Consider the following 24794-nt stretch of genomic DNA (forward strand, 5'->3'; position numbering starts at 1 on the left):
GCACTGAAGGGCACTTTTATCACAAGTTCGGGTCCCACAGGCAGAGTGGATAAGCCCTGTCTTGCCAGGGCATCAGCCCGTTTGTTCCCTTCTACGCCTGTGTGTCCCGTTACCCATACTAAGTTAACATCATTGGTCAGCGCAACATCAGCAAGTGCTCTCTTGCACTCAAGGACCAGCTTGGAGCTGATTTTGGGCGCTTCCAAAGCCGTTAGCTCTACTTTACTGTCAAAGTAGATAGAGATGGTCCTGCCTGAGTAAGCCATATCTATTATCTCCTGAGCACTTATCAGGATCGCAAAGCTTTGGATGTTGTTTTCTTTAAGTAGTTTTATATCTATTTTAGGCCCCATTTTCTTATAAATTGTTTTGAGTCGTATGTTGTATAAATTTGGTTACATATCATTTTCCCTGGCGTATCACCGGGTGCTTTCCATATATAAACCTTCTTGGCTGTAATTTAAAAAATGTATTCGTCACAACCATATCCGCCTCTTGACAGAATTGGATTATCTTTTCTTCATTTTCGTTTCTTGTGCCAAGACCATATGTCCCACTACATTCTCAACTGTACCTTTTCCAATTTTGGCGTTAAAATCGCCCATGATAATAATTAGCTCATTTTTTTTGCCAGTCTTAGAGAGTCTGATCGAAATTTTCTATTTTTTCTTCAGTAGATTCGAGTGAAGGTGTGTAGAACTGAATGATGTTTTTATTAGAGGGACTTGAGTTAATCTTCAATAACTTAACTCTGTCTGATATGGACGTAAATCCTATCACTGCTATTTCCCTTTTTACTATTATCACCACGCCATTTCTGTTTTTTGTTTTGTCATCTCCCCAATAATAGAAATGGTGTTCAGCTAAAGTATATATGTTCAAGTGTGTCGTTTCTTGAATAATACTTTACAAATAAAAGGTAGATATCTAGCACAGTTTTTAATAAATCTTACCCAAGTTCTTTCGCTTTCAAAGCATCTTCAGGGGCATTTCGTCAAAAATGTTGGCTATACAGCACGTCAATGAATGTTATACACATTAAATACATTTACGCAAAAACTAACACTAGACAAAGGACAAACAGTTATTTGGAAGCTACATTATGGGCAATGGCAGGAGACATTGTAAAGAAAATCCTTACTCGAAAAAAGACTAGATTTGAAACCAGATACAAAAAATGATGTTTACAAATAATCACAAATTGGAAAATTCGAGCAAGCGACACAAAATTTGGACAAAAATATTCTACCAAGCCATTGACCAGATAGGTCTAAAAAGCTAATTCATATCCATCCTCTGTTAAAAAGACATTTTACTGAATTAGCGAGTCGCTAATTAGTATAGTATTATAGTATCATACGCCGCAAAAATATTGTTTACATTATCTCCAAACTGTCAAGGTAATAACGAAAAAAAATATATGCTAATGCTTTTTTCACGCTACTACAGAATGACAGAATGTTAAAATAATTTTCATAATTTAGCGATTGGCAAAAATAATAAAAAAACAAGATATGCGAATCCGGATATTAGGTTGGCTTAAATACGGGGAGTTCCCAATAGCAAAACTTGTTTTTTGTTTGGTCGTAAAAAAGTGTTTAGAATATTACTGTTATTTCTGTGAAACATGAACGAATTTAATAGAAATATTGGGTAGCTTTTGATTTTTGTTTAATTTTGAGTTTTGTGTTCAAAATACAGGAACGATAAGGAAGAATAGAAGTAATAGTGGAAGCTGGGGGTATAGCAGTAGTGGCAAGAGTAATTTTTATTAGATATCCAGTTTGTATTTATGCAAAACACGATTTAGGCAAAGCAGATTATTTTTAAAACACAACCTCTTAATTGAAAACCTCAATTTAGTGACGATCCTGGAATATATATTACTGCTATTATTTTAACCGAGATATGGTTTATTGGCAGCCAAATTGTTATTTTTTATTGAAACAAAATTTACATACGTCTGTAAATAGTATTGAAGCCGGAGAAGAAAATGTAACAAAGCTGGATACAGTTTTTTCTGATGCCTCCTTTGAGTGTCCCGTTTTTTTATTTCTCAAAGGTTTTATTGGAATTGGCAACAGAAAACTTGTTGTTGTCAAATCAGGTAGTAACGCTTTTTGCTGTTGCTTGAAGTAAAACTTGCTCTCCAAGCAAGCAAGCAGTTTAATTAAACCCAGCCTATGAGACATATTCACCCCTTAGAATTACGTTTGGGTGTAACAATTCATTGGAGCAAGGTGTATTAACTCGTGTAAAAAAGGAGTCTCTCCACCTCTATGATCCGCGATAGGGGAACAACAATCAGCCAAATGCTCTTCATGCTGGTCTTGGGTAATAGAACTTCAACATGGTTCCCTTTATTTCTGTTACCTTCTTGTGACTTATATGCGAAACTGAAGCTGCCTGCGTGGGCCTCAAGCCTTCGCTGCTGATGCTCAAGGTGTTGGGCCCTACGTGCCCGAGTTTTTGTGGTTTTTTTTTTTGTTGATTTGCGCCGGTTTTTGTTAGTGTTTTTTAATTTTTGGGGCCATTTTTTTTTTAGATTTTCCATATTTTTTTTTGTAGGATGTCCTGAAATAGAATCTTAAATTACTGGGGCCTGCACAGCGTTATTGCGCTTGTCCGCATTGGTAGAGCTACGACATGTCCTCTTTCTTTCTTTTACTATCTTTCTGGGGTTTGTTCTCTCTATTTATTTTACTTTAACAATAAAAGTCATTTCAAGTATTTAATTGATGACTTTAATGCCAAAGTGGGAAAGAGAAACGACAAGGAAAACGTGGGAAAGTATGGAGTCGGTGATAGAAATGAGAGGGGAGAAAGACTGGTTGAGTTTGCACACTACCAAAACATGCCAATTGCAAATACATTCTTTAAGAAAAAAATCAAAGAGAAAATGGACTTGGGTAGCACCAAACGGATTTACTAAGAACGAAATTGACTTCAATCTAACCAACTAGATTAAAATTAATTAAGAATAAAATTAATTACAAAACCAAGAGTAACCGGTATAAATATTAACAATCTAAAAGAAAACTCACATCACTACCAAAGGATAATTGATGAAAGAATACATGACCAAATCGACAGCTCTCAATTAATGGAAATTATCCTTGATAGTGCCAAAGAAATCGGAGGTCCGCAACAACAAAACCAACATAGTAAACTGTGTGATAAAACTAAAATAAGGCTGAAACAAAGAAGGGAAATGGAAGTAAGCATCAACATACAGAGAATACAATACACAGAATTTTGTTAGACAATAAGGAAAAGTATTAAGGAAGACATAAGAAAATACAATGAAAGACTGGTAGAAAATACAATCGAAAACAGGAAAAACTATAAGAAAACAAGAAAAGCATTAATCATTGTTCTTCTTCTTTTGGTGACTATTCTCTGTGGATGTTGGCAATCACATTGGTCCATACAACTTTGTTGTCAGCTGCTCTAAATAGATGTATGGTAGTCATTCTGCCCACTGTCTGATGTCCTTCAATCACGATGTCCTTCTGCGCCCTTGAGATCTTTTGCCTTCTATCTTGCCTTGTAAACATGCACACATGCCCTAAGTATGTCATCTTTCTGATTTTCACGATACGCATAATTTCCAGATCTTTATTCATACGTTGGATCACGGTGTTGTTTGTAACATGATGGATATAGGAAATTCTGAGCATGCGGCGGTAGCACCACATTTCGAAGGCTTCTAATCATTTGGATTTTGCCTCCGTCAATTAATCATTGGAAAGAAGCAAATCGTTGCTCTAACAAACACTAGAATTGCAGACAGAAATGAAATAATACAACTCGTAACCAAATTCTACAGAACTGTACAAAGCCCCTGACACACTTAAAGAAGTAATCAGTAACCAAGAAGATATACCAGAAGTCCTTTCGGAACAAGTAGAATCGACAATTTCAAAAAAGAAAAGCGGTAAAGCAGCTGGAATAGATGGTATAACAGTGGAACTGCTTAAATACGCTGGTAATAAAACCTAGAAAATCTTAGCAGGCATATTTACGAAATGCCTAAGATCGAAATGCATACCATACCACTGGAATACAGCAAATATAATTCTCATTCATAAGAAAGGTAGCAAAGAGGATATCAAACCCTAAGGACCTATAAACCTAGTACCAATCGTATAAAAGATATTCACAAAGATCATCAACAACAGATTAACAAACGCATTAGATACTGCACAGCAAACAAGCTGACTTCAGAAGTGGATTCAGTACCATAGATCATATTCATAGACTTCGAGAACTAATGAGTAGAGCTAAAGAATATGAAATACCGCTAGCATTAACCTTCATAGATTTCGAGAAGGCTTTCGATTCTATATATTCCAAGGCATTAATAGAAGCTTTGACCAACCAAGGCATTGACAAACCGTACATAGAAACTTTAGCAAATATATACAGACAAGCAAAAGCTTGCAAAAGGTAAAAATTTATGAAAACACTCCAGAATTTCCCACTACCAGAGGCGTCCGACAAGGAGACGCAATATCACCAAAGCTCTTCACTGCAACTCTACAAAATATATTCAGCAAAATGAACTGGCAGAACAAAGGAATATTCATTGATGGAGAATACCTCAGCCATCTAAGATTTGCAGACGACGTCGTTCTGATTTCTGATCACCTGAAGAAAAAAACAAACTTTTTATTTCTAAATTTATCGTAAAATTGTATTTAATAATTTCCGCTATTATAATTTATTCGAAAGAAAGTAAAAATACGAAATAATCTATTGCTGTCGTTTATTATCAACAATGAGCGGCTTTCAATCACTCTTGGATGTAATGTAACACACTTTTTGAAAAAACAACACGAAAGTTCAACAGTCAGGCGATAAAGTGACACAAGTAGTAGTTGTTTTTTATATATCAGTGGTGGTACACAATACGATGACATCTCTGAAAATAAATCGAGGGAATATTAATTATAAATTCTTTAGAAGTAGAAGTAGGTGATGTACAACATGTATTCCCTCTGCTTCTCTAATTTAGTTAAAATCATTGAAATCGCAACGCTTTAGTAGAATTTAATCAGCTTTCCGACTCCTGGATATTAGCAAGTTCCAAAATTTTCAACTATACGTTGGATATCGTCTTGCCGTCTCTTCTGAGGTCTTTTTACAGTCCTCTTGGAGATTTCTCGTGACCCAAATACGAAGCCCAGTTTTACAATAACTTTGCTTTGCCCAACACTACTCAAGTCTTTATCCATTTTAAGAATCTGATTTTCCTTTTGTGCGGTTTGTATTTAAGACATATTTTCTGAAGTCTATAACAGTGGTGGTACACCAATAGGGTAGACTAACTATGTATCTGTGATGAAATTTTATTCAGAAGATCTGTTGTGGTTGTCAATTTAATATTTTTTATGCTCATTTCGACATTTTGGTCGGTAATTTTACAAATCGAGTCGTCTCCACCCAATGATCGTCGCAGTGTCTCCATCGCAGCTGATGGTGTTCTCAAGCTAAGACTTCCTTCTTTTCATGATTGCCAGTTGGTCAACAAAAAGGTTACTGGCCTAGGAAAGGTAAAGTTTATTGGCATACACATTAACTTTGCCTTGTTGTTTGCTTCCATTTTGTTACACATTTGTAGGACTTCCGATCATTTAAAAAAGTCTCCGAAATTGTTAACAACGATGGTTTCTAGAACTTAATGCAACAGCTTAATATATCCTGTCATGAGTTCGAGCCTGAGATCAATTTGAAGAAAACTAAGGTCAGAAATAATTCGAAGAAAGAAACTATTTAAGAAAATATTCTAATTAAGATTGTGGATATCTTGATATACGTGTGTAAATTTAGACCAAACCAAAGAAATAACAAAGATATCAATCGATTTGTTACTCGTCACTCATAATATGTTTCTTCTTCTTCAAGTGCCCTGTCCGTTGCGAACGTTGGCTATCAACATGGCAATTCTGATCTTGTTTGCGGCGCTTTTTAATAGTTCGACCGATGTGAGCCCGAACCACTTCCACAGATGTTGGAGCCACGAGTGTCTACTCCTGCCTGGCCCTTGCTTACTGTCTATTTTCCCCTGGACAATCAATTGCAGTAGACGGTACTTATCGTGTCTCAATATGTGACCTAGATATTCAAGCTTTCTTTGTGTAATTGTGCTTACGATTTCTTTCTCCTTTCCGATTCTTTGGAATCGAAGTTATAATAATATGTTTATATAATATGTTTACATATTTTTAACTTTTATATCAAGCTTATGTTTTTATATTAACATTATGGCACATTGTGCTTAGGTATTTCCTTATGAAATATTTTCATATTTATAGACTAATTATTAAACTTATCTAGTTTACGGATTGAACCATCGCATCGAGTTTGAGTACGCCGAGCTTTCGACTTTTTCTCTGAAGTCTTTATCAGGGTTTTCGGAGTTTCATTTTCCTGAGCTCCGACCCCACTTTACAAGTACACTGTTCATTGAACTACTGCTGGTTACAGTCGTCCAAGATGATTTATTCTGGAAGGTAGTGTATTCCTCCTCGATATCTTTGTTGTAGGATTTTGTCTCTTCAAAGAATGATGTTTTGAATAGAGGTGAAAATGAAATGATATAATAAAAACACTCACCCTACTATAAACAAAATTCGAAAAAAAAATTATTATTCAACATATTCTCCACTTAATGATACATTTATGACAACGAATTTGTATCATCTCAACAGATTTCCACAGCTTCTATCATTTTTTTGTGGAAAGCAAATAGACAAATTTTTCCAGTTAAAAAATACATGATAGCAGGACGGAGCCAGATTTGTTGAATAAGGGGGTGTTAAGAAAGACTTTTTCTCGTATGAGAAAACATCATGAAACACTAGACACTTTAAACGACCAAAACACTGTCTGCGAATTTTTCCGAAACTATTTCAGTATTTGAATTGTATATATTTTTTTATTGTATTATTTTTTATAATAATTAATAAATCTGGTTTTTAGCTCATGTCACCCATTATAGTTATCTAAACAGTCTGTACCCTGTTACCACCTCACTGGCTGGCACTGAATATTATTGATTTATTGTGAAATGATGTTTTGGCGCCACCAACTCATAATTGTGTATCGTAAACATCGAATTAAGACCCCAAATGAATGTAGTTCAAATGTAACTATTATAATTAAGAGATTGATATCTTATATATCATATCAGCTTTGCTTTTACGCCACGATATGGTTTATAAATAATTGTTACATGTATATATATATATATATATATATATATATATATATATATATATATATATATATAAATGAATGAATGAATGAAGAACTTTCTAAAGAACTTTCTGTAGCTGAGATGAGTGTAGTCTTGTGCTGATCCTTTCCATAAGCATTTTGTTTGATCTAGGACACAATTTTCTCCTTCTGGACGTGAACTGCAAATTAAAAACATCTATCTTATACGACAAGAACCCGAAAGAAAAAGGATCGTATGATCTAAGCGATCAATTCTGAGCACCTTAACAAGTAGGAAAGCTAATAAAAATCAATGTCAAATTTATTGTGTTTGCTGACCATTGTTGTTTTCTATACCCAGACTAAAATTTTTATCCCCTGTAGAATTTTATACAGTGCTCTTGCTTGGTGTGTCCTAAATATACCAGGGACCCCTCTTGGTTACCCGTATAGTTTTTGTCTTTTGCGGTCCAGCGACTCACATTCGAATAATACGTGTTTTGCAGTTTCTGGTACCTCGTCGCAGAGTCTGCAATTAAGTGCATTGTAAATGCCTAATTTATGCCCAGTCATTTCTTTACTGTTTTGTTTATTCCTGCCCATATGGAGCAGTTCCTCTGTGCTTTTTGTACATGGTCCACCAATGAAGATTTTCCTATGTATTTTGGAATTTTCTTCCCATACCGCTCGTAACTTTCTAGGATCCAGGCCTCTACAGCCCTACGTGTTACAACTTTTGGTGTTCCCAGGATCCCAGTTGGTCCGTTTGATCGTTCGATCCTCTTTTGGTAAGTTGATCTTAGAGTACTTTTTCGTTGCCTTCGATGCCCTTTATTTTTACCAGAAAATGAAGAATTTATAGGCATTGACAATGATGACATTATTTATGATTTACCAGAAGGTTCACATTTGGAAATTGATTACAATCACGAAGAGATGTATTCGTTCGAACATGTAACGGCTGAAGACCAACTTGTTGAAAGTGACTTATAAGAAATACAGCCAGAAAACAGTGGCGATATCATTCTATTAGCTCAGCGTATTTTGGCATTTGCATCAAAACATAAATATCAAGAGAAAAACCCAAAAAAGGCTGAGAAAAAAGACTGGAAATGGTGCAATAATGCCACCATGTATGGGCCAGCAACTTTGCCACAGGTTAGAGGAGCAGAAAATATTAATGTTCAAGGAAACAATCCCATTTATTATTTTTTATCACTGAATTAGTGGATATATGTATCGTTTTGAGGTTTACTAAGTAGCTTCGGAAGGCAGAAGTCAACTAAAGTAAACTGGAGCGTGCGCTGATGTACCTAGTTTTGCGTCTAACTGACGACGTAGAGAGAATCAATTATAAAATATTTTTTGATAATTTATTTTGCTTACTTCCCCTTATCGAAGAACTGCATAAAAGAGCTATATGGGCGACAGGAACTCCCCGATTGAGTCGACTACAAAATTGTAATTCTGTTATGAAAACAGATTAACAAATTTATGTTTCTAAATGGCTAGACAACAAGACTATTTACATTGTTTCTAATGGTGCTGGAATAGAATCTCAGAATAAAACAAAACGCCGGTGTAAATCTACTAAGACTACTATAGAAGTGAACAGACCATTTTCTGTTCAGTTTTATAACAAAAACATGGGAGAAGTAGACCTGATGCACCAGTTGGCCTTGTATCATCTAAGGAGAAGAAACAAACGCTTATACATAAGAATTTTTATGCATTTTGTGAATGTTGTTGTTCTAAATGCATGGATTTTGTACAAGAAACACGAAAGTCCAAAAAAAAGATCTGCTTGAATTTAAAGCAAGTATTGCCAGAGCATTAATAAATTTAGGAGCACAGAAAGAAAATAAACGAGGTAGACCTTCGTCTGGTACACCACCTTCCATTTGGAAGAAGAAGAAACGGAATCATCAATCACCCCCTGAAATTAGACAAAGTAATTGGGAGCACTGGTCACAACTAATAGATATACCAACTGCTCGAAGATGTCACTCTAAATCATCATCATTGGCTTTTACAACTCTTCGTGAGTTTTTGCCGCGTTTACTATTGCCTTCCATTGATTCCGATCCTGTGCTATTATTTCCCATGGCCTTACTTCCATCTTCTCTAGGTCTTCCCTGACTGCGTCTTTCCACCTTTTTCTAGGTCTTCCTGTCGATCTTCTACCATCTGGTCTTTCCCAAAACACATTGCTAATCAGTCTGTCGTCATCACTCCGTACCACGTGGCCTGCCCATCTTAATCTATTGGCTTTTATGTATCTTACGATGTTTCCTTTCCCGAAGAGAGTCTCTATTTCATTGTTGTATCTGCTCCTCCATTCATTTGTCACGCTGTCCCTGCAAGGACCATATATAATTCGCAGGATTTTGCGTTCCCATACTAATAGCTTATTGATTTCTTTCTTTCTCAATGTCCAATGTTTCACTTCCATATGTCACTGCTGGTCGTATTATGGTTTTGTACATTTGGATTTTGGCACGCCTTGAGAGAAGCTTTGACCTCATTAGATGTTGAATGGCAAAGAATGATTTATTTCCCGCCAGTATTCGTATTTCAACCTCCCGTTCTCCTGTGTTTTCACTGGTAATTGTTGCTCCTAGGTATTTGAATTCTTTGACCACCTCAAAATGATGATCGTTTATGGTAATGTTTTGTCTTATTCGCTGTCGTTCCTTTTTTGATACGACCATGTATTTAGTTTTTTCTTCGTTTATTTTCAGACCTACGCTTAGTGTTGCTTCTTCAAAGTTCGATACTATATCCTTAACTTCCAGTGTTTTCTGTGCTACTGCATCTACATCATCTGCAAATGCGAGAATAATCTTTGCTGCTCTCTCCCTGTCTGAGTCCGGTGCTTATGCCGAAAGCCTTTGAAGTTTTGCCTCCTATTCTAATTTGTGCAAAGGAATTGTTGACACACATTCGCGCAATCATGGTCAGCTTCTTTGGTACGCCTAACTCCATCATTGCACTCCACAGTTTTAAGCGATCTATGGAATCATATGCTTCATATGTCACTCTAAAGCTTGCAAAAAAAATACAAAATGATGACGCTTCCGCGATTCCGCAAGTGCATAGTGACCACTAGAGTGGGAGGACTATTTTTTATGTTTTAACAGTGTTGTTACACATTTGTTGTTTTTTATGACTTGCTCGATTAACTTCTCGTAAATTGCCAGATTTGGGACTTTTTTTCCTTCTTGTTGCCTCTAGTTTGTCTTAGACCACAAATTTTTGAACGGACTTTATGTTACAATACCCATTTAATTCAATAATAAAAAGTAAACAAAGTGAAAACCAAACAAGGATGTTATCTAACACCGTCACGTGACTTCTCCAACCCCAACGTCGTAGAGGTGGAGCCAGCAATTCTATTGGTGACCCCACGCGATCGACGATCATTCGCTTCTTAGTGATTCGAAAAAAAAATCAACAAAAATATTGAATTAATTTTTTCGAAATTTGGCGCACGCTCTCAGAACAGAACATCAACAACTGTTTGTAACTGTTGAACACATTGTGGAATTGCGCGATATCGCAGCTCACTTGTTTTCAAATTCAAAGTCAGTCTACGTTGATCCTTCACAGCTGACAGTGCGACGAGCTGAAATCGCATTACGAGGCGAACGCAAAAAGTTCAGTACTATATAGTCGCGTTGTGTTTTTCTGTAATTGGAACTTGTGAGTTGTAGTGATGCACGTTTTGGATAGATTATTATCTGTGATAGTTAAATTTCTGTGATACTTATGTTTTAGGTGAGATTTTTCTGCATTCCTTAAATTTTTTACAGGTCCATATTATGATAACATTGTTGATATTAAACACATTTAAGTTTATTTATAAAAAAATAACGATATAAAGTATCAAACAAATAAAAATTGAGCAAACGAAATGGGTAATTAATTAAAGAAAAAAGGAAAAAAATCTCAGCAATTTCAAACACTTAATTGCTTTCTATATTATAAAAAATATTCTAAGTAAACAAGATATACAGTGTGACCCATTTAGATTGGAAACACCTCTATAAAATTTGAAGTTGTTAACCGATTTTAACCAAATTTTTTCTTAATGTCATGTAATAAAAGGTCTATTGCGGGACAAAATATGAAATATTTAGTTAAATTTTCAGGGCATTCTACGATACTTTTTCTTCGTCGGAAATGGAGAATTTGTATTAGCGATTTTTTTATTAAAAAAATTTCTACGCCACTGGATTAAGAGTGGCTTCAAATAGCTATGACAAAAATTTCATTAAGATATATTTGTTAATAACAAACTTATGACAACTTAAAATTTTAAAACTCACTAAGAAAAAAACACTCTGTATTAACGTTAAAAAAAACACTCTGTATTAACAGAAACGTGGAAACATAATTTTAGTTTAAATCCTAGTTGATTTTACCAATCCACCATCTAATTGGATACATTTGTCGTAGCGTTTATGAATATTTCTAATTACATTTCTTAGTTGTTGGGGGGTAATTTCTGCACATGCCTGTGAATTCTTGCACGAAGTTCGTTTACGTCTCTTGCACGGGTTTGGTAAACTTTTTGTTTGATAACTCCCCAGAGAAAGAAGTCTAAAATTTGGAGATCTGGGTGGCCAATCCATTAACGGACTACCCCGGCCTATCCAACTGTTCGGAAAATCTTCATTTAGCCATTGCTTCACGGTTCTGGCGTAATGAACAGGACACCCATCTAACTGGATATACAAATTTATTCGTTCATTAATTGGGAGCTCATGAATAGCATACCAATAGTCGGTGTTTAAAAATTCTAAAAAGTTCTGTGAGTTCAAGTTTTCTTCAAAAAAGAAAGGACAAATAACTCGTTCGTTCAGTATACCACAACAGACATTGATTTTTTGAGAATACTGGCTTTTACAGTTTATTACCCAATTGGGATTATCTGCTGTCCAATAGCGACAATTCTGTGATGATACTACTCCATTTGTAGTGAAAGTGGCTTCGTCGGTAAACAACACGTTTTTTAGAAAATTTGTATTGTTTAAATATTCCCCTTGGGTCCATAAACAATATTCTAAACGTTTTGCTTCGTCGCCTTCTTGTAATGTGTGTAAGAATTTTGGTTTGAAAGGTTTAATATTATTTACCTTAAGACATCGCCGAATACTCTCTCGAGGCACATTCAAATATAAACTGGCATTAGGATTATTTCTGAAATGATCTAAAATGATTTGATCATTTCCTCTTCTTCTTTGTAACGGGTTATTTTTTAAAATTAGTTTTGATACTGCACCATATTCATTAAATATTCTATTTATTTTGTTTACCGTACCGCAGCTAATATTAGGACGATCCACATATCTGTCATTAAATATTGTACAAACTTCCCTGGCACTTCTATCGTTTTCTCCCAAAGACGTATAATTTCAATTTTTTCTCTTAAACTTAATCTTGCAGCCATGACACAAAATATTATTAAAAGAATTTGAAGTAAATATTGTTGCAGATATTATGGATAAATTTATGCTAGCACTGAAATTTGTATGACACAAATAATGTCAAACAGTAATATCCTTGTCATGGCAACTGAGATTTAAGTTGTAGTATGTAAAGTTAATAATAATGTAAGTGCGTTACTTGCATTAAATTTTTATGCTATTTTAAACATTTTTTTGTCTAGTAGTGGTTTATTATTAAAATTATTTGAAAAATAATTAGTTTTATGGTTATCTGTTGATACAGGGTGTTCTTTTTTGACTCGTAGCTTAGTGAGTTTTAAAATTTTATGTTGTCATAACTTCGTTATTAATAAATATATTTTAATGAAATTTTTGTCATAGCTATTCGAAGCCACTCTAAATCCAGTGGCGTAGAAATTTTTTTAATAAAAAAATCGCTAATACAAATTCTCCATTTTCGACGAAGAAAAAGTATCGTAGACTGCCGTGAAAATTTAACTAAGTAATTCATATTTTGTTCCGCAATAGACCTTTTATTACATGACATTAAAAAAAAAATTGGTTAAAATCGGTTTACAACTTCAAATTCTATAGAGGTGTTTCCAATCTAAATGGGTCACACTGTATAAACCAAAAAAGTGGCAAATAGCACAAAATAATGTAGAATGTCCCTGATGTACGAATTTGCATTTACAGACTTTTCACGAAGAATAAAACGAAATACTAGCTCAAATAATTATTGAGCAGCCCCAAAAACGTTATGCTACAATAGACAAGTGCTCCATCTCACCTTTTTTTAATCCGCCCATGAGGTGGATTTAGACCAAATTTGGAGTGATAGAGGAACAAAATTTCTCATCAATCATTTTTCACTTTAACCATGAGTTGAGCAAACTGAAGTTGCCGTTGTTTCTATCGCAAAAGTATCATCGTAGGTACCCGGAAGCAGCTCCTTGTTTTTAAAATGTCTTCCTCCAAGGGATCTGTAACTATTTACCCCTTTTGTCATTTACTAAAATGCGTTTGCCAAATCTAACTTTTGAGACCACTCAATATCTTGATCACAACGAAATATATGTGAGTATATGTGAGTCTATTTACAATAGGTAAAAGAAAAAGAGTTACTTGTAATTTGTTTTTTTTGCGGTTACTCTACAATTTCCAGTTCATCGTCAGGTGACCGATTAAGGTTACTTAACCAATAATGTAAGTACCCTATCCAAGGAAAGAACCAAACTACTGCCCTTAGATATATATGCAGTAATTTGGTACTTACTCTAAACCATACGCCTTGTACAGTTATTGGTTAACTAACGTTTTATTGGAGATGGACTAAAATTATTAGATTATAATAAAACCTTTCTTTTTACCTATTAAAAAGAAAAAAGTTTGTAGGGAATCAAGAGTTTGTTATTACAAAGATTTTATCTTCAAATTTTTGTTTGATATGCATTTTGTTAATAATTTATTTACATGGTTTTTACGTAAACATAAATCTACAATTTCGTGGGAAAACAAAATCACGATTGGTACAAATCGATTTTTATACCGACCATACGATTTTTTATTATCAAACGGTGGAGAAACACACACCTATGGTTTTATAGACTATTCTGGGACCAGAAGAATAAAGTAAAGAGTATCTACTCTGTGGAGTCTTGACGTAAAACTTTGGCAATCTATCAGCAATTAATTCCTTGCGGTTCACTTTTCTAATTTAATCGTTTTTGACCGATACTTATCTCGATTTTTTCAAGGATGAGTTTTGCGCTAGGGAGTGATGGGGTAGTTTTTAGGGATTGTTCAATATAAAATTCAACACCAATTAATTAGCAATAAAATATGCTGCTAACATGAGCTCTGTACCTCTTTTCTTTGCCGAGATATAGCTATGGCTATGCTACCATTTACAGACCTATGCAAAGACACTTGAATTGCAAGAAACTTAACCCAGTTATAGTCATAGTATCAAAAATCTTATCATTTGTAAAATTATTCAAAATACTCTGTGTATATTTAAAGCTAATGTTTATGAATAAATTTTTATAACGGAAACAATTTTATCTGAAATAAGTTGTAGTTACGTGTGCACTTCCAGCCGACTACATCAATAATATATCTGTTAATACGGACGCTAGATATAATTGATTGTAACTAAAAAAACAAATCGATCAATTACATAGTATGTATGTGTGTAACCTCAAATCTTTGAGGACTTAATCGCAGTATTCTGAAATTTCAATCGTAAAAGGCATACATATTTAAGGATTTCTACAGCTATCAGCGCCTTCTTTCTTTCCGCCAACTTTCCAGTCTCCAGTCCTTTCTATCCTGATATTCTCCATCCCTAAGGTCTCGTCCACTTTATCCCCCCATGATCTTCGGGGTCTGCCTCTTTTTCTCTTTTCTATCGAGCTCCAATCCGAAATCTTTAATATCCACCTTGTACGATCTCCTCTTCACACGTGTCAATACCAAATTAAACGGTTTTCTTCGATGTAGCTTTGTGTGTCTTGTTTTACTGCTGTAGGGGTTGTAGTTAATTATTATTAGACTTTCACGTTGTGCAATAATACAAAACATAATCACTTAAACAAAACTGTATTGTTAAGGAAAGGGTATAAAATACTTATATAACGAAAAACTTAAAAATAGCGACCTTTTACTGTCGGTGTCGACCTCTCCCCGTCTCCGACTACCTGTAGGCCCTTGCGGACGGAAACGAAGACGATTTAACAGCTGCCTTCTTTTTATCTCCTCATTTCTAATATGATCCAGTCTCGTCACTCTATAGCATCTTCTCATGAACTCCATTTCGGTTGCTATAATTTTGGACCTGTTTCGTTTGTTTATTACCCAATTCTCTGCTCCGTAAGTCATTGTCACTACATACGAAGGTGACAGTATGTAAATAATAAGTATTTATCCTTCAAAATACACTGCTCAATTTTCTACAAATAAGCTTTAAGAGTCGTATCAGTTTTTATAGGAAACAGCTGTACATGAAAATTTTACTTAAGATCAAATTTTTTTCAAGCATTTATTGTCAATTTTCCCTTAATCCTCCTCAATTTTGGACATAAATTCCTAAAACAGATAACAATTTGAGAACAATTACCGAAAAATCTAATTATGTTCCCATTCAAGGCTGCCGAAATAATTAAATGTAATAGAAATGTCTATAAGTACGTCGTCCACTCAACTATTTATTAATTATATTTTAATTAGATGTTTAGACTTAAAATGATACAAGTAGATTTTTAAGTTATTGCTTATTACGTCACTGCAATAATATTTCTGAGAAAAACGCATAAATTTGCGGTATTTTAATGTACTTTGGACAATTTCTCGATAAATAATACTATCACATCAACTGTGAAAAATGTATTTTGATGATTTTAATGTTTTGACATTCAAACAGAAAATGTTTGTCACGATACGAAAACAAAAAACAATATTCGTATTTGGTCTTATAGATCATAAATATAACAGTTACTGGATAAATAAATAAAGAATTCGAAAATAATATTTGAGTTTAAATTATTTATTGTGTTGCCAAATGTAACTTGTGAATAATTTCTACACTCTTCTGTATAAACATATATTCGAAAATAATATTTGTGTACAAATGATTTATTGTGCTACTGTATGCGTTTTTTAGTTCTTCTTCCTGTTTGTCCAATGTAACTTGTGTATCATTTCTTCGCGCTTCTTTATAAACATGTATTCCTGATGTTCTTTTCTTTAGGCATATTACTTGTTGTTCTTCAATGTTGGAATTATCGTTCCATTTGTTTCTAGGTAGATCTGTTCTTCGAGTTGATGACTGGTCTTGTGCTATTCTAATCGTATTATTCCCTGGTATTCTGTTAATGTATCGGTTTTGTTCTTTCTTTCTAACTTGCATCTAATAATTCATGTTGCATATGCTGCACATGTTTTTGATCTCATGACTCGTTGTTTTGGTCCACCAATATCTTTACTGTTATTCTTCTTAGGATTCTACTGTGTTTTTGTTTCCATCTTCAGGTCATTGCTTCTTCAAATTGTGTCGTTGAGTATAAAACCAAAAATGCCGACATAAGAACCAAACTTAAATAATAGATTTCAAAAGTCAAGAGTGGTTTACTAACTTTCATAAATATCTGCTTGTCATAAATGCTCTGTAGGTTCTGATCGGAAAAATAACAAGCCAGGAGTTAAGGAAGATGCTCATCAGCAAAAGAAAGATCAACTGTTTAAAAAGAAAATAAAAAAAAACTTTTTTTATTTTCGTTTTTTATTTTGTCTGAAATTTAATCAATGTGGCCAATGCCATCTAGCGGCGAGCAGATGCATTTTTGTTATTTTGTTTTGAGCAGATGTCTTTTGCACGTAAAATAAGTGAGCTGTATTGCAAAGAAGAGGAGCATCTAATGTTTTTTCTTTTAAATCAATCGGTTTCAAAAGTGCCATTTCCACCAAAATTAAAATTAATCGTATTCCGCCTAGAATTAACTTTATTATGAAGAGTTTGATATTGTATCAGTTTCGCTGCTTCAGGACACATATTTTTCAAAAAAGTCACGATTAAAAAAAAAAATTTCAAATTTAAAAAAAAAAACACCTTTTTTTCATACTATCTCAAAAATGACGACAGATACGTATAAAAGTGTACGGATAAAAAAATTAGGTATTTTTTTGGCAAACAATTTTGTTTTTTTGTTTTTTCTGTCAACAAAAATTGACGGAGATATGATTGTTTAAAGAGCGCGTGGCAGCGCAATCACAGCCTCTCTTAAACCCTTTAACCATTCGCCGTTTTCGAAAAAGGTTTTTTACTATATATTGCAATAAAGGATGTTGTAGCTCTCTTAATTACCTTTACAATGATTTTTTATAAATTGTGATAGCATGAAAATTGAAGGAGTTATGGTCCAAAAACTTATCATATTTTTTTCTACTTAGTAACTGAAAATTTCGGAGTGTGAATATTTGGAGCAATGTGAAAGTAGGCAGTATAATAGAGACCCAAAACTATTGTAATGTATATATATATATATATATATATATATATATATATATATATATATATATACATAATATGGCTCATATGTTTTGAAAATGTAGGCATGAATACATAGTAACGTTCTTATATGTATATATAACACATTTGAGTGAAGGGGCCAACGAAAAGGCCAGGTGATCAGCTGTGCGTGCTCAATTTGGCTTGGCAATAAAAACATTCATCCAACGGATTGGGGGTGGGTCATAAATGACGGTTTATTAAATCCACTTAAGTCTGTAGATCCACCCAATCCTGAATCCACAAGAACTCCTGAAAATGATTTTTTGCAACTGCAAAAAAAGATGTGGAGCGTCTTGCGAATGCAGAAGAGTTGGTCTGTTTTGTAGTAGTACCTGTGGAACGTGCAGTGGAGATAACTGCCAAAATAGCCCTCCAATTCAGCCAGAAGATGTTGAATGTGACAGCGACTCCAACATTGAGTCATGAATAATATTTTATTTTATTCAATAAATGGCAATTTTTTACTCTAAATTAAATTATTTTTAAATATGTAATCATATATATTTACTGTTTTAATTTAGGGGCAGTTTTAAGGGTAGAATAGCTTAAGAATATGACAATCATTTTCGAGAGTGTGGAATAATATTTAAATCCTTTTCATTTTATCAAAAAAAAAAAATTTGAACAATTTTTTATCAAGGGGTAGTTTTCAAGGGTTGAAAGAGGGTTAAAAATTTGATAATTATTATAGAGAATATAAAATATTACCTACTCTATACTTACATCTTTTTATGTCATACCAAAGTATTTTTATGTGGTTTTTTCAATTTAGGGGTTGTTTGCAAGGGTTGTAAGATTTTCAAGGGGTTGAAAATGATTTTAATATGAGGTAATTGTGTTAGAAAACACTTTACAATTTCACCACTTACTATTAGATATGTTTTCTAGCGATAAAATGGCTCAATGTCAATTTTTCCATTAAGGGGTTGTTCACACCCCTTAAAAATAATAGGCGGAGTTCAGATCATTTTCACTTTTGAAGTTAAGGGTAAGATGAGCCTAATTAAAAAAATTCATGCAAATCGGTTCACAGTAAAAAAATTCGGAGGTAAGACCGTATTTTTCGCTTCAATGACTGCACTATTTATCCAATTCACGACGAATAATTCTACACGCAATGTACAAGATGCACCGGACAAAGTTAGGTTAAGGGAAAAGTGAAATTTGCCGATAAAATTTTGGTATGGTGTGCCATCTCAGTAGCAGGTGTTTCACAGTCGTTTGTTGGGCGTGTTCGCGGTGAAGCTCTCAATGCTGACAATTACGTTGACAGGTGTCTTACAAAGCTTCTTCAATTTATAAATACCCATCACCCCAATGATGAAATCATATTTTGGCCCGACCTAACGTCATGCCATTACGCCAGGAGAATGACAGATTGGTTAACTGCTCAAAATATAAATTTTGTTTCCAAGCGCGACAACCCTCCAAATGTGCCTCAGGCGAGGCCTATAGAAGAGTTTTTGGTTGTTTTGAGTCGAATGGTGTATAATAATGGCTGGAAAGTCCAAAATGAAGATCAGCTAAAGCGTAGAATTGTGCAAAAATTTCGTGAGATCGACGTGAGAAACAGTTCAAAGGCTTATTGCACATGCAAGACCAAATATACGTGCCATCGAAGATCACGGACCTCTTTCTAATTATACTCCAGTCACTGTGGAGGAAAAGAGGTCGATACCTCTAAATTTTTTATAACTGAATCGATTTTGTTAATAATTTGGAATTAGGCTTACCTTACCTCCCTCTTCAAAAGCTATATAGGCTATAGGTGAGCTTTTTATTTTTAAGGGGTGAAATCACCCCTTATTGAAAATAATGAAAAAAATTATATTAAAGCATTTTATGGATTTAAATCGTGTTAAATTAGGTAATTTAAATATTGTCAATTATATTAATGGATATTGTGTATATTCTCAACCCTTAAATATTCTTAAAAACCACCCCTTTTAATAAAAATAATTGTAAAAAATCGTTTAACAGGTTCAAACGCTTTTGTAGTGCATTTATATCATCTACAATGTAATTCTCTGCTTATATAAAATAATTTTGGTTGATTGCAACACTTCAACCCCTATGTCAAAATATATAAAAAAATCTTTTTAAACAACTTCAAAAGTTTTTAATGTACATTTATATTCAAAAATTCCTTTCTTATCAATAAAATATTTTTTGATTGGTTGCTTATTTTCAACCCTTAAAAACCACCTCTATGCTCACGAAACAAATTCCCCTTTGGTAAATGTCTAAATAAAAAAATTAAGTATACTCATGATGTTTTTATTGTAAAAAATTATGCATGAAAATACTTTACATTAGAAAGTATACAAAATATATTTACAAAAATAAAAATTATTTACAATATATCAAATTATTCATTGTCTGAAGCGTCATTCTCGTCGTGTTCTAACTCTACCGCTTCGTCTTTTGCAGGACAGTTTTGACAATTGTCGCCAGAGCATGTTCCACACGTAGCATTGCAAAATAGACCTAGTGTACGAGAGCCACACGCTGAGCCGCAACCCTTTTTGCAATTACAAAAAATCAGTTTCAATAGTTCTTCTGGTGCAGATGAACTTTTCATTTTTATTGGTTGTAAAATATCATCACTCTTGAACCATCCCCAATCCGTTATATCAATCTCTTTGTTTCCAAGCCATATCTGAGTTTGTAAATAAACTCTTTTGATATGCTCATTCAGGGCACTTACAGTTGGTACAAGAGAAGATAATTTAACTGCACTATTTTTAGTTGTGGCTTTAATAAACGATTCGTATCGCATTTGTTCAAGTAAGGATGAATAATCTTTGACCTTATTCATTTTGTTCATGTGGGTGTCTTTGGCAAGGCCATACAGCAAAATTGTACAGTATCTCCCAGCTTCTAAAATGTCTTCGAGATCTGAAGTACTCCTGTCATTGGCACTCATTGGCGGCTTGCCCAGGCAACTTCAAAGGAATGTCGGTTCTCTGTGTTCGTTAGTTCTCTGAAGCAAATGTTCATATTTGTGTGAGTGTTAGTGTGTCTGTTACCAGTTTTTCGAATATACTTGAATAAAGCATTTATATATACAGAAAATAAGTTGATGCTCCAAAATATAAATAACATGCTCCAAAATTTTTTTAGAATAACTCCGTTAATTTTTAAGCTACAGTGTCCATTAAAAAAATATTTTGAAGGTAATTTCAAAAGCTACAAGACTAAGTAGATTAAAATATGTTAAAATTCTTTCTTTTTAAATAGTAAAGGGCCAAAGTGCTGATTACAGGTGTGTCAGCCGCTGTATCTCAAACTTCAATTGACTATATCTCTATTATTTTTCGAGCTACAACAAAAATAAAAAAATTAAAATTTTTATTAAGAAAAAAACTACATTTTGGTATAGAAACATTTTTCACGTATCTCTTATAGTTTTAGATTTATTTTGAAAAAATATAAATTTTTAGATAATTAAAAAAAAGATTTTTTAATTTAAACATGTTTTTTTCAAAAAATACGCATTTCAAACAGGCTAAACTTTTAAAACTTATAAATAACACTAAAATAAAATAAATTGTAGAAGATATACGATTAATTTCAATTCTCATCGAAATAGTGTTACTTATACTGCTCGTTTTTTTTTTTTAAACGCTAGAGTAATTCAAATTCTTTCCTTCGTATTTCGCTTTGTTTTAATCGAAATGGCTTTTAACATAGGTCAATTTTAAGGTTTGTTTTTAGCTCTTTAAAAAGTGTTGTATGAGTTTTTATCCAAAAAGATGTCCATTTTCCGATATTTGATGTTAAATGCATCGAGTATAGTATCCCAAAAACAAAAAGTCTTCAAACAATTATAAATCGCTTAGTATTGTACTTATAAAACTTAATAAAAAAACATTCTCTTTGTTTTTTTATAAGCTTTATTTTTGCTCATTATAGATTTTTCAATAAATCGCTTTGTTTTTGAGTTATTCGTACAAAATCATTGGAAAACATGTTCTTTTTTGCGAAAAGTTTACTTTTTCAAGTGCGTATAACTCAAAAATTATCAATTTAGCGAAAAAAATTTATATGACATTTTTTGTTTAAATTTTGATTCTATATCAATTCCCGGGGTTATTTTGAGTGTAAAAAGTTCAACCTCCTAGATGGGGTGCCAACCACCCCAGGGGTAGAAGCACACATCGGCACCATATAACTTATGTTTTTTGAGCAATTTACTACCCACTGTAAAAATTTCAGATAAATGGGTGCAGTTATAAAAAATTTAAAGGGAAAATGCCACAGTAACTGGACTATTAGTAAAAATACATTATAAACCTTAAATATGTAGACTTAATTTCCTGTATTTAGTTCATAAAATAAACTTAATTTACAATTAGAAAATACATATTTATTTTTTACCATAGAGACCATCCTAATAGAGTAGAAGATTAAAAAAAGTGCATAATTAGTTGTACATAAAAATTGTAATACTGCCGCAGTTTTAAACATCGAAAGTTAAGGTCACGTTGTACAAAATGTTGTTTCTGTATGTATCTTTTAAACCCTCTTTTGGTATGCTTTTCATTAAAGATTGATCGGTGACTTAATAATAATGCTCTCAAGCAAAAACATCGTGTAAAATCTTCGATATCTAAACCTTCACACATAACACCGATAGAGATTTATTTTTAACCTACTATTAAACACCTTTTCATTCGACTGATACGTGCACTCATACGTCACGAACTAGGGCACAATAATTTTTGTATTGGATGCTTTGAGCTTCAATTTAATTGGAAAAAATCCAAGTCTGTATTGAAAATAAAACAACGATACATCTTTGACGTCTTCCACGACCCACGTACTTTCCTCGAGCAGTGGCGTCACTTGCATCGTCCTTTTTTTTCCTGAAGTTTTTATACTGGTGAGAAATTGCTCCGTATTATGACAACTCATCTATTTACAAGTTAGAATGAAAATATACGTGTTTAAGAAAAAGCTTACATAGGCCCATGATAAAAAAAACTTTTTTGATAAAATTACCCCTTTCTTATGTATTTTAGTGTGCTGAGTCCGAAAATCATATTAAAAATGTTGTATCGCCCACCATTCTTTCACAATTTAACATTTAAAATTGCATAATTAACTTTTTGTTTAAAATTTAGCAGTGAAGCATTGCGAGCAGTGAAATCTGATGTTACTTGGTTGGTAGCACTGTTAATGAATTGTACAACACTCTTTGTTCTTTTCCCTCTTCATTAACAGCTGTATAGTTCCTTTATTCTAATAGACATAACCTCACTTTTTAGTGTTTGACTCATACGCTCTAAGTATGGCTAGTCTTCTTCTTCTTCGTCTACTTCTTGGAGATCTTTCGATCTGTTTAATTCTGAAGCTGCCTCTGGTTAATTTCCTGGGAGGTAGATTGCCAACTATCTCTTCATCTTTTAGGTGGTCTTCCGGGAGGTCTTGAACCGGCTGGGTTGTTTTCTAGGGCAATTTTTGGGAGTCCATTCTCATCCATTCGTCTTACATGATTGTACCACATCCTCTTATGCTGAATTCCCCATCTTACAACATCTTGAATTTTGCACTGCTCACTGACGTTTGTATTTCTCACCCTGTCTCTTCTTGTTTTGCCCACTATTGTTCTTAGGGTTTTCATTCCGGCAAGCCTTAGCATCTGTTTCGTTTTGTTGGTATCTTCGCGCACTTCTATGCCATATGTCATGATCGGTCGTATGCAAGTTTTGTAGATTCTAATTTTACTATCTGTGCGCATATACGGATTTGACCAGACTATCTCCCGCAGACATCCCGACAATACGGATGCTTTGTTGATCTGACTCCTTAGGTCCTTTACTGGGTCGTGTGTGCTTCATATATCTATGCCCAGATATCTGAATTGCATCACCTGTTCTATGGGGCTGCTTTGGAACACAGAATACAATACAGGAGAATCAGGAACTGGAGACCAGTTCCTGATTCTCAAAATTGAAAGAAGGTGTTTTTGTTGGACTAGATATTCGTAAAATGATGTTCGACCCCATCTTTGAAACCAAGATGACTACTAAGGAAAAAGAAGCTTAGATTGCATTCAAAAAAGTTGTAACCAAGTTTGTACGTAATGTGAACGACCTTACCTACGAGCTTGTAGTAGCTAATTTATTAGATAAGTTTAAAGATTTGGGATGTCTAATGAGCCTCAAAATCCACTTTTTACATAACCATTTTGGCTTTTTCCCTGAAAATCTGGGTGATGTTAGTAAAGAACAAGGTGAACGATTCCAGCAGGATATCAAGATGATCGAGAACCGATACCAGGAACGTTGGAGCACCAACTTGATGGGTGATTACTGTTGGTCACTTCATCGGGAACAATAGAGTGCCTCGCATAGGAGAAAAAATTACTTGAGTGTCTTTTTAAAATTATTCTAATGAAGACTAAATCAGTGTTATATTGTGAGAAAACTATGGGTGATACATAAAATCTAATTTCAGATTCTTTTTTAGCGCCAAAAGATACACAAGATTCTCATAAATTTGTAATAACAGTTTTATAAATCTTTTTTTTTTTGTTGGTCTGTGTAATCATTCATCATTTGTTATGAATCAATAAAGAACTTTAGAAAAAAAAAGGGAAATGAAACAACACATTTTTAATAAAAAATTTACTATTTTTGTTGGGAATAATCCACAATTTTACTTTAAAATTAAGTTTATTTGACGTTTCGATAGCCACTTCGGAAATCGTTCTCAAAATACAAAATATAATATTCATACTTGGCGATTTCTAAAATTGTACTTATTAAACACGGCGTCCACATTGGGTGGTTTCTCTGTAAAATTACCCGTCAGGTTTATGACTTACGGAAAAAATATTTGATTACCAGTGGCGTAGCCAAACACTTGTTTCATCCAGTGAAAAATAATAGCTTTAGGTACCTAGGATCGGGAGTACCTAATTAGGGTGAAATGTATGTAGGAAGGAAACGAGTGGTGTGATGTGTGAAAGATTCCAATGAAATTGAAGGGAAAATGTTATAAAATTGTCAGAAGACCAAGTGATGTACTGAACTGAATTTTTGACAGTT

The 24794-nt window shown here is 33.7% G+C and overlaps 1 protein-coding gene across 3 annotated transcripts in view; it reads left to right on the top strand.

Moving 5' to 3' along the window:
- The window catches only part of NFAT (nuclear factor of activated T cells 3), a 229011-nt gene that overhangs the window by 105152 nt on the left and 99065 nt on the right, over nt 1–24794 (top strand). The window contains exon 1 of one of the 3 annotated variants that reach the window (XM_072533976.1): nt 10722–10998. The exons of the other annotated variants lie outside the window; for them this stretch is intronic. The gene's annotated coding sequence lies outside the window, so the exon portion shown is untranslated. Of the gene's footprint in view, nt 1–10721; nt 10999–24794 lie in introns of those variants that run through there. 3 annotated transcript variants of the gene reach the window in all.

This window comes from Diabrotica undecimpunctata, chromosome 6 (assembly GCF_040954645.1).
Source record: "Diabrotica undecimpunctata isolate CICGRU chromosome 6, icDiaUnde3, whole genome shotgun sequence".
In the NCBI taxonomy this organism is placed as follows: Eukaryota; Metazoa; Arthropoda; class Insecta; order Coleoptera; family Chrysomelidae; genus Diabrotica; species Diabrotica undecimpunctata.